At 42.8% G+C, this 10189-nt stretch overlaps 1 non-coding gene across 1 annotated transcript; it reads right to left on the reverse strand.

Annotated features, from left to right (window-relative positions):
• Positions 1 to 796: 796 nt before the first annotated feature.
• On the reverse strand, positions 797 to 904 carry LOC125584839. The gene has a single exon (XR_007321746.1). It is a non-coding gene; the product is annotated as a small nucleolar RNA R71 (small nucleolar RNA).
• Between the last annotated feature and the right edge of the window lie 9285 nt (positions 905 to 10189).

Genomic DNA, 10189 nt, shown 5'->3' on the forward strand with positions numbered 1-10189 from the left:
TTTTTTCTTGTCTTTTCAGGTACATGCCCAGCAGTACCAGAAGCAACAAGGAAACACACCTGCTATTCTCAGAAGATCCTGCTTACTTGGAACGCTCGATCCGCAAAGACCAACGTTCCACATCGTTCGACGCAGCATCTTTCACGTCGACTGATTCTCGCACCCACCCATCGACCGACACCCGACCTTCATCGTCGACCGATCCACATAGTTCGACATCGATCGATCCTACACCGCGTACATCGATTGATCCTCAGTCGCGAAGCATGGTTGCGATTGTTATTCTCAGACAGGATGAGAATGGAAACCTGTATGACCAGGATGGTCATCTGTGTAATGCAACAGGTCAGAAACTAGACGCTCAGGGGAATGTAATCCCTGATGCTGATGCTACAGGAGCTGCTCAACCTGTAGAAGAGGCTGCTCCACCAAAGGCACTGGCTGACTACAATCTTCCAGACGAGTACTACACCAATAGATCAGCTATTCGACTTCCAGAGATTCAGAAGAAGAATTTCGAGCTGAAGCCTTAGTACTACACACTCGTGTCGCAGATACCCTACTCTGGGTTACCGCACGAGCATCCTATGGACCATCTGGAGAGGTTTGAGGATCTTATCGCTGCTATTCGTATGGATGGAGTCCCTGAGGACTACCTATTGTACAAGCTCTTCAAGTATACTCTGACTGGAGAAGCGATGCACTGGCTTAAGCAGCTACCCACAAGATCTCTAAAATCTTGGGCCGACATCAAGAATGCTTTCTTGCGAAACTTCTTTGATGAGTCACGCGCTGAAGACTTGAGGAGCAAAATTGCTAAATTCGCACAGGAGACTGGAGAGTCTTTCAAAGATGCGTGGATCAGATTCAATTTCTTCCAGCGAGACTGTCCACACCACGGATTCAATGAAGTGTAACTGCTGAGCACTTTCTTCAGAGGTATCGCCTTGAGGTATCAGATGGCTCTTGATACAACTAGTGAGGGAAACTTCAACACAAGCAACACCAAGAACACTGACTTTGAGAGGAAGAAGTCTGATAGAAAATCTAGCAAACAGCAGCAGCACCAAGAACACTGACTTTGAGAGGAAGAAGTCTGTTGCATCCCTAGGGAAGGGACAGATGGACAAAGTTAGAGAAAAGTTAGATGTAGTTCATGAGCTTCTTAGAAAGCAGGTCTGCTCAGCTGAAGAAGAAGTAGTTGTAGACAATGAAGGAGAAGAAGATGTGAATTACATTGGAGGAACTGGATTTCAGAGGTCTGGAAACAAGGGTGGAAACCGAAACTTCTATGGCAATGGTCAGAGAAGTAACCAGAGTTCACAGTTCTAGAAACCCTTCAGCAACAACAGCAGAGGCTATGGAAACTCATAGTACCAGAATCCACCACCACAAACTCAGGAAAGCAAGATCGAAGCAATGCTTGACAGAGTTCTGGAAAGACAACAACAAGTCACTGTGGATTTCAATGGGAAAATAGATTCAGCCTACAACAGTCTGAACACAAGAATTGAGACCTTAGGGACTCAAGTGAGGAAGCTTGAAATGCAAGTGGTTCAGACTGGAGACACTGTAAAGAGGCAAGAAGCCTTGGCTAGAGAGGTTGGAGTTGAGAAATCAAAACACCACGTGAATGCCACCCTAGATGATGATTTCTGGCAAGTGGTGCAGCATGAGAAGCTTAGAGAAGGAGATTTCAAAGTTGAAAGCTCCATGAGTTTCAAGCGGATCACATTGGTGTCGACCGATGTCAATGGATGCACATCGCTCGACAGCCCAGGACGAAGATCGATACTCTGGACATCGATCGACGTCATCTGCTAAATCGACTGCGGAGTGTAGTGCAGTTCGAATCATGACTCATGAGAAATTCAGAGAGACCGACATCGATCGACCCCCCTCACCTCCCATCGATCGACATGAACCTCTCACCTACCGAGTGCGATTACCTTCTATTGATAGTAACCGAATCAACGCACTCAGACCACCACCTATACCTTTAGCAAACCCACCATAACCTACAACCAACCCTTCAGACACTACACCAGAGCCTATGCAAGTTGATGAGGCAACTGAGGGGAGATTGTTAAGGAAAAGGAAGGAGAAGATTCCTAAACACCTTAAGAGGGAAGCTAATGAGAAGGAGATGGATGGTTTCACTAAGAGAGTCATCGGAATCCCAGTGGAGAAACATTTTGATGAAGTTTATTACACACACCGGTTGTGGATGTTCTTCAGAGAAACTAAGGAGACTGAGGAGGACATTAGGAGAATGTTTCATTACATCAGGGAAAAGATGAAACTAAGGATCACATTGAAGAAGAAGAGTGATCCTGGGAAGTTTGCAATACCATGTATGGTAAAAGGTATTGAATTTCCCCATGCACTTTGTGACACAAGAGCATTAGTCAGTATTCTACCTAAGGTTATGGCAGACCAGCTGGGTCTGGAAATAGAGCCTTCATCAGAATCTTTCACCTTTGTGGATCTTTCAGAAAGGAGCTTAGGAGGCATCATAAGAGACCTAGAGGTACAGATTGGTAATGCCCTTGTCCCAGTAGCTTTTCATGTCCTGGACATCAAGCTTAACTGGAACTCTTCACTTCTGCTTGGAAGAGCTTTCCTAGCTACAGTAGGAGCTGTATGTGACATGAACACCAACAGATTGTGTCTGACACTGATAGATCCAGACGTCCACTATCACCTAGTTCGAGTTATGAGACAACAGGTCAATGTCGTGGAGCTTGGAAATGATCTTGGCTACATTGCAGCATGACATTGTGGAGCAGAGTACGAAACCAAGTACTCGGAATCGATCGACACTCATACTATCACATCGATCGATTCCAATGAGTCACCGACGACCGATGAACGCTATTCCACGTCGCTCGACGGAAGCAACCGGTAGACCACTCCACATTACCAGATCAGTACTATCCAGACTTTGCCTTTCAACAACCCAACAAGAACGGACGAGATGACTATTCCATAAGCAGTTGGGCAGATAGTGGATTCCATGAAAGTTTTGCAGTGGAGACTGTGATTCTTTCATCCAATGAGGATCCTACTGAGGAGTATGATGAGGATTACTGGAAGGAAAGAGCTACAGAGATTGCTATGCAGGATGAAAGATATTCAACCCATTCCTTCAACAACACGCCTCCACCATCGATCGACAACATCTACTCAGCATCGGTCGATACCCACCCTCATCCAGCAAAACGATCTTCTGCATCGATCGATACCACACCTAGTACGCCGATCGATATTAAAGCCGCCGCCTTAGAAAAGGAAAAAGAGAATATTCCAATTCCAAATAGGTTTACCAATACCTATATAAGGAGTTTTGCACCCCAAATTACTTCTCACGAAACAGAAGCAGAAAAGATGAATGCACCCACAAACCAATCAGAAGGAACATCCAGGGAGAGCATTCGATCCAAAAACCCTAATTCAGCAGACAAACGTCTACCATCCATCGATACACCAGTATCAACATCGATCGATTCTCATTCTAAACCTAAACTTTCTTTATCTACTACGAAGAATATGAATATTGATTACGACTTTCTATTGCCTGATGAATTTGGTATTTTCAGGGACCAAGATGGCCGTGCAAGAGCTATGGATGGAAGGATTCTACAAGTATCCAGAGAGGACATAGCAGATATTCTTCAGTTGGCCAATGGACCAGACAACTTTTTTATGCAGCAACGCAGCATTCCAGACAACATTAAAGCTGTTCCCGACGAACATCCAAGGGCCACCACAACAGGAATTGGTTCACATCAAACGTGCAGACCTGTTGGCCAAGCATCGATCGACAAGGTTTCTTCTACATCGTTCGACAGGGTAACACCAACGTCGATCGATAAGGTACCTTTACCATCGATCGATAGAAGTTACGAATGTGGACATCGCGCTTATGACAGCTATGGAGCCAGAAAGTTCAGATGGGAACAGAAGGACGAATATGGTGTCTACAGAGATGAGTCTGGACATGCAAGAAGCGTAGCTGGTGAGATGATTCATGTTACCAAGAACAACATCAGAAAAATTCTGGAGAGAGTATCCCTATTTGAAGAGTCACATATGTCTTCCAGAACATGCCACTTCCTTCACACCTGCAAAACTGGCACCAGAGATCTACACCAAGGATGAGATCAATAGGATGGTGACTGGTATTTGTGGAGCTCAAGAAAAGCTAGGAGATGAACTCAAGATATTGGTAGATGACACCTATCAACCTTTGGACAGAGGTTACAATGAGCTTTTCAGAAGTATGACAGAGATGAGGACAGAGATGGAGAGTATGCAGCACCGCCTTGAGAAGGAAGCTACGACATCACCATCGATCGACGCTAGAAAAGCCACATCGATCGACGTCAGGCCACAGACATCCCAGATTCCTGCAGAACCGGAAAGTTTGGCAGAGAAGAAGGATGAATGGGAGATCGCATACATCAACACGATGATTAACGATGTATACAACCCTCTCAACAACAACGTGGACTGGTTGAGCACGAGAATTGATCTACAACAGCAAGATTTGGATACCATTCGCATGAATGATCCACAGCCAGCCACATCGATCGATATCTGCAACATCACATCGATCGACAAAAGGTCCGCAACCATGGAGGATAGGTTAAAATCTTATGAGTATATGCACGACCGTTTCACCTCACCTATCATGTGATACTTGGACACCTTGTCTACACAGATGATGAATGTCCAGAAGGACATTGGTAAGCTTAATGATCAGCATGATTTTCAGGAAGAAGGTTTAACATCGATCGATAGGTTCTGAAGGACATTGCTCGACGGCAAGAAACCTACATAACATCTTCCCTACGCAGCAGCAGAAATTGATCAGATCACACGAAGCTTTACACAGCTATAGACACCTTGGAGGAACGACTTGAGAAGCGATGTGATGACATTTATTTTCCATTCGACGTCAAACTCAGTGGACTAGATAGCCAAGCAGAATGGCTACAAAAGGAAGTCAAAGCCATTCAGAGGTAAATCGCATCTCAACACCAGATATCAGCATCGATCGACAGAGCACACTCTAAATCGATCGACAATAAAGCACCAGCAACGATCGACAGACACTTGGTCGCATCGATCGACACCACGTCTACACCAGACAACTTCCAGCTGATACCGAATAACATGGAGTCAATGCAGGAGCAACTGAACGAGCTATCAGAATACGCCTACAACAATGTATGATGGTATCAGTTCAGCATTGAAGACATCCTAGAAAGGCTACAGAACATCTCAAATGCAGTACAAAAGATGGATGAGAGAAGGACCAGAAATGATGAGGCCACAAGAAGTTTCATTGCAACTTGGTCCCGAATGTGCAGAGATGAAGTGGATGCTTGTTTCCCAACAAGTAGTTGTTTTTCCACCAACTAGCCACATACCTCCAAAGTCAAGCTAAATGACTATAACAAAGCGCTGAGTGGGAGGAAACCCAATATTAGGTAATTTTAATTGGTTTTCTTAGTTATTAGTATTTATATTCGTTTTTATTCTTTCAGATTTATTGCAAGACCTAAGTAGGATAATTACCAACATATCGACCGTGGACGAGACGTCGACATCGATCGACATACACACACACACAACGATCGATGCATACCTATGCACATCGATCGATTCCCACTCCGGTCAGGTTTATCTTCCTAACTTGTTCCATTTGTACTTATGATTTATTTCCACCATAACAACGACTGTGTTACACTGGGACAGTGTAATTTAAGTCTGGGGAGAAGTTTACTGATATAATTTATTTTGATTCTTATAAAAAGATTTTTATAAATTATGCTTAGCTATGTGAAAGGGACTATGACCTTATTTATACTTGAATATCAACCACTCTTTAGCTCCATTCTAGATTTAATGATTGCTGATAGTACTAAGATGCTAAAGTGGATCAACTTGTCAACTATACACACTTGCCTTGATTGTTTGAAGGAACCAAAGCTGACCTCCAATACTAAACCTGACATAAACGCTTGTCTTGGGGCTTGGTATACATGGGATCAGATTCTTCAGACAAGTCTGGAAGGTAAAGCCTTATGTAGATTTATTTATCACAATTTTCTCTATCTATTTCGACCCTAGAGTAGTTAGTTTTTATTTTTTAAAAAAAATCCGAAAATTATTATTTAAATAGAACTTATGATTTAGTTAGGAGGAATCTGAACAGGATTTGGTGGCTAAAACCATTAAGGCTTGCTTCATAAAGATTCCAAATAAAGAATTCAAATGGGACTTGGAGGCGGCAATCTTCAAGGCTCGCTTCACAAAGAATTCTTGGATATAGGTCAAAAAGAAGTGAACAGGGCTTGGTGGCAACCACCATTAAGACTTGATTCATGGAAGCCTGTCCAATCTTGGTCACTTATCCTGCAATGGAAGCAGACTTTGACTCAAGAGAGAAATTAGGAACTAACTTTTACTTGCAGTTCCAGATACTTGTCTGAAATCCTTGCATCATGTAATCGATAATCCCAAGGTAAAGCATGCACTTTTATATTTATGCTAAGAAATGAGGTTAGTAGAGGGGAATGCCAGACAGGATTTGCTAAGTTCTAGACTAGTTGAATTTGGTTGCTAAGCTAAGATATTGCATAATGTGCTTTTGTGATTAGGACTTTAGATGTGGTTTGCGAAATTGTAGAGGTGATGATTTCTATGTTTCATATCTATAAGTCCCTGCTGTTTTTCAAACCTTTTTCAGAGAGACTGTATGTTTGTTTTGCTTGAGGACAAGCAAAATGGTAAGTATGGGGGAGTTGATATACCATGGATTTGACCCATTTTTACCTATGTATATAAGTATTTTACTATCTATATACTATATATTATATCCTATTAGGTATGTTTTCAGGTTCATAAGTATCTTGGAGTAAAGTGATGATTATGGAGCATTTAGGAGCTTAAAAGTGATTTCATCCGAGCTGACCATAAGAGATCGATACAAAGAAGAAACAATCGATCGATGCACATCCAGTGACGTCGATCGATACAGAAGAAAAGCCTCGGCGATTGAAGATTATTATCGATCGATGTACATCATGTACCATCGATCGATGTCGAGACGCGGAAGCACGACTAGGTTTCAGCCGACTTTAAACCCAAGAATTCACCAAATTACAAGATTACTCCTAACGAGTTTTTAACCTAATAGTTATATATTTGCCTAAGTGTTAGGAGGCAAGAGAGCTTTTGGCCACCATTGTATTCTTATTTTCAGCAGAGAGTTTTAGGAGAGAAGATCATATAGAGATTTGTGATTGGAACTCCATTGATTCATCTATTCTATTCTATGCAGTTTTTATTTATATTTTGTATCATGAATTGCTTAGCTATGTCTGAGTAGTTTACCTGTTAGATTCAGGGTTCAAATAGGTTAGAGGGATTATCCCTAACTATAGATAGCTAAGTTGTGGTATTCATTGATTGATTGTTCTTAATGCTTGTTCTAGATTAGCTAACCAGAATATTAAATCAAGGAATCTGCATGAGTCAAGCATCCTTGACCATCCAGTCCTGAAACTAATCTGTCATACTAGACAACTGGAAAAAGGCTACCGTTGAACTAGAAAGCTAGTGAGCATTATCAACTTACGCCTAAGGCCTAACTAGAAGCATCGATCGATATTGTCTTCTGACAATCGATCGATATTTGTGAAAGGTGTATCAATCGATATCCCTATAGGACCATCGATCGACACTTTCTTGTGATCGACAAACGACAGTTGAGATCCAAGATCTAGTTAGTTAACCAGTGAAATATTTCCATCGTTGATCACTGTGTTCAAGGGGTTGAGTTCTAATATATCATGCATGCAATTGATAGGCATCTATAGGATTATTTTCTCCAACACCTGAATAGAAACCCTGCATCTAATACCTTTCCAATAAGTTACACCCCAAATCATCTTGTTAGTCGTGCAATTGACTTGCTCAATTAGGATTGCTATTTACATTTAAACCATAAAACAACAAACACTTAGAATTAATAAATTACTAGATTTAATAGGTTCCCTAGCTCTTTGTGGATTTGATCCCCAAGTACTACAATTGAACCTCTTATTTGAGAGAGTAATTCACTCTTTAGGGTAATTGAGTGGTATCAACGAGTCTGCTCGACACTCTCCCACGACTGCCCCTCTGCAATAGAAGAACGCATCAATCCCGGCGCGAGTGCCGGAAGATCCTCGAAGATCCCTCCAGGATGGTAACACGTCGGAGTGAAGTCAGGGGGATCCTCTCCTTCACTCGCTCCACCCCGACCGTCCCTCGTGCCAGTTTGAGCGTCGAACGAGGCCCTTTCTTCTTGAAGCTGCCGTGCCAACTCGGCAACCAAAGTTTGTTGCGGCGTATCCATATTCTCAGTATCCATCATAGCCTCGCGATAGATCGATTCAGTTGTATCCCTCGCAGGACTCGAACGAGGACTCGAGCTAGCCGCAACCGCCTTGCCTTTCTGTTCACGAGACAATCTACCGCCCGACGACATGAAGATTATCGGGAGAAACCCGTGCACTACTTAAAATCTATGATCAGAAGCTAGAGAGAGAAACTAGAGAGAAGAGAGAAAAAGTACATGAGTCGGCAGCGAAATGAAAATAATGAGAAGCGAAGGGGGGTATATATAGGATGGAGAGGCGCCTCGTCTTCCGAGGCGTCATCATTAAAGCTACTTGGGCCTAGATGGACCTAATAAAGCGCGTGAACAACCATACCGCTTCGCTATGCTTCGACTTCTCGAGGCAAACCGGGACCGGTTTAGACCAAGATTGGCGGTTATAACATGAACCGGAAGAACCGCCGGTTAGGACCGATCAACGTACCCGACGACTCGACGACTGAAAATGGCACGCATCGACCAATCACAAATGAACGAGTCACGAATCTAGTCGAGGAATCGAGCAAGAGTACTAGTCAGAACAGCTATCCCTCAGACCTAATTTCCAAATTCACTGAGTCGGCTACGCTACTCACAAGTGAACTGGGGGGACTTACTGTTGGGTATGGGTATGACCCTCCCAAAAGGCCCACAAGATAGCTGCTCAAACAGATAATCAAAATAGGAAAGGCTTGGCACACCGACTGGCGAGTCGACGATCGGCTCGACTCCAGACTGCTTTTAGCCGACCGAACGAGCGACTGAAAGCAGCCGACTCGACGATCCAAGATAGCGGCCCGACAGCTCGGCCCAATCAACGAAGAGGCCCATTAGGTCAAGACGAATTAGGTCAACAAGCAACCATCTATAAAAGGAGGAGTGGAGGCAACGATAAAAGGATCCGAAAATCTCTACATCACTTACTTTTGGCTAGAAACTAGGGTTTCATTTCTCTATTCTCGTCGACTTGTATTCTCCGGCGAACCAGCTTTCGCCGGTTCACTTCTTTGTTTTCCCCTCCTTGTAATACGACTGAACAATCTCTTGATCTAATAAAACACGTCTTGTCTTAACCCACCGACGAGAACTTGTCCCTATCTTTTTACTAGTTTATCGACAGTTTCCGGCTTCTCTATGGAATTTAACATCACTCGAGAAGCTTGATGTCGCGTATAACCGTATGGAAGCGGAGATCCTGTACAGTATGTCTAGACTGACACGTATGAAGTTTCTCCGAATAGCAGCAAACCACTTTTCTGGCGTCTTTCTGCATCCTATTTGCAACCTATCGTGTTAGGAAATACGCGGTCAAATTTTGCGTAAAACCAGAATTTATGGGAGCGAGAAAAAGGAGCACACACACCAAATTGTTAACGGAGTTCGGCCAATGTTGCCTACGTCTCCAGACCTGCTATAGATCTTTTATTATTAACCAGGGAAATTTTACAAGCTCACTACTCACACCCCGATCCCAAATACACTCAGAAATTACTCGTAATTTCTTAAAGAAGATTTTTTGTGAGAAAAAAAAAGTTTTTTTTTTTTTTTTTTTTCTTTTTTTTCTCTCTCTCACACGTTTTTCTCTTCTTCTTCTCTTCTTCTTCTCTCTGTTTTTCTTGTTTGGGATGATCTTCTTCTTCTCCTTGTGTGGTTATTTATAGGAGATTATGGGGAGTTGGTGAAACTTTTTGTTGCACCTACCAAAAGAACACAAAAGAAATGTGTTGTTGAATTAATCAACAAACACCTTCTTGATAC

The sequence above is a fragment of the Brassica napus genome, chromosome C3 (assembly GCF_020379485.1).
Source record: "Brassica napus cultivar Da-Ae chromosome C3, Da-Ae, whole genome shotgun sequence".
Taxonomy (NCBI): domain Eukaryota; kingdom Viridiplantae; phylum Streptophyta; class Magnoliopsida; order Brassicales; family Brassicaceae; genus Brassica; species Brassica napus.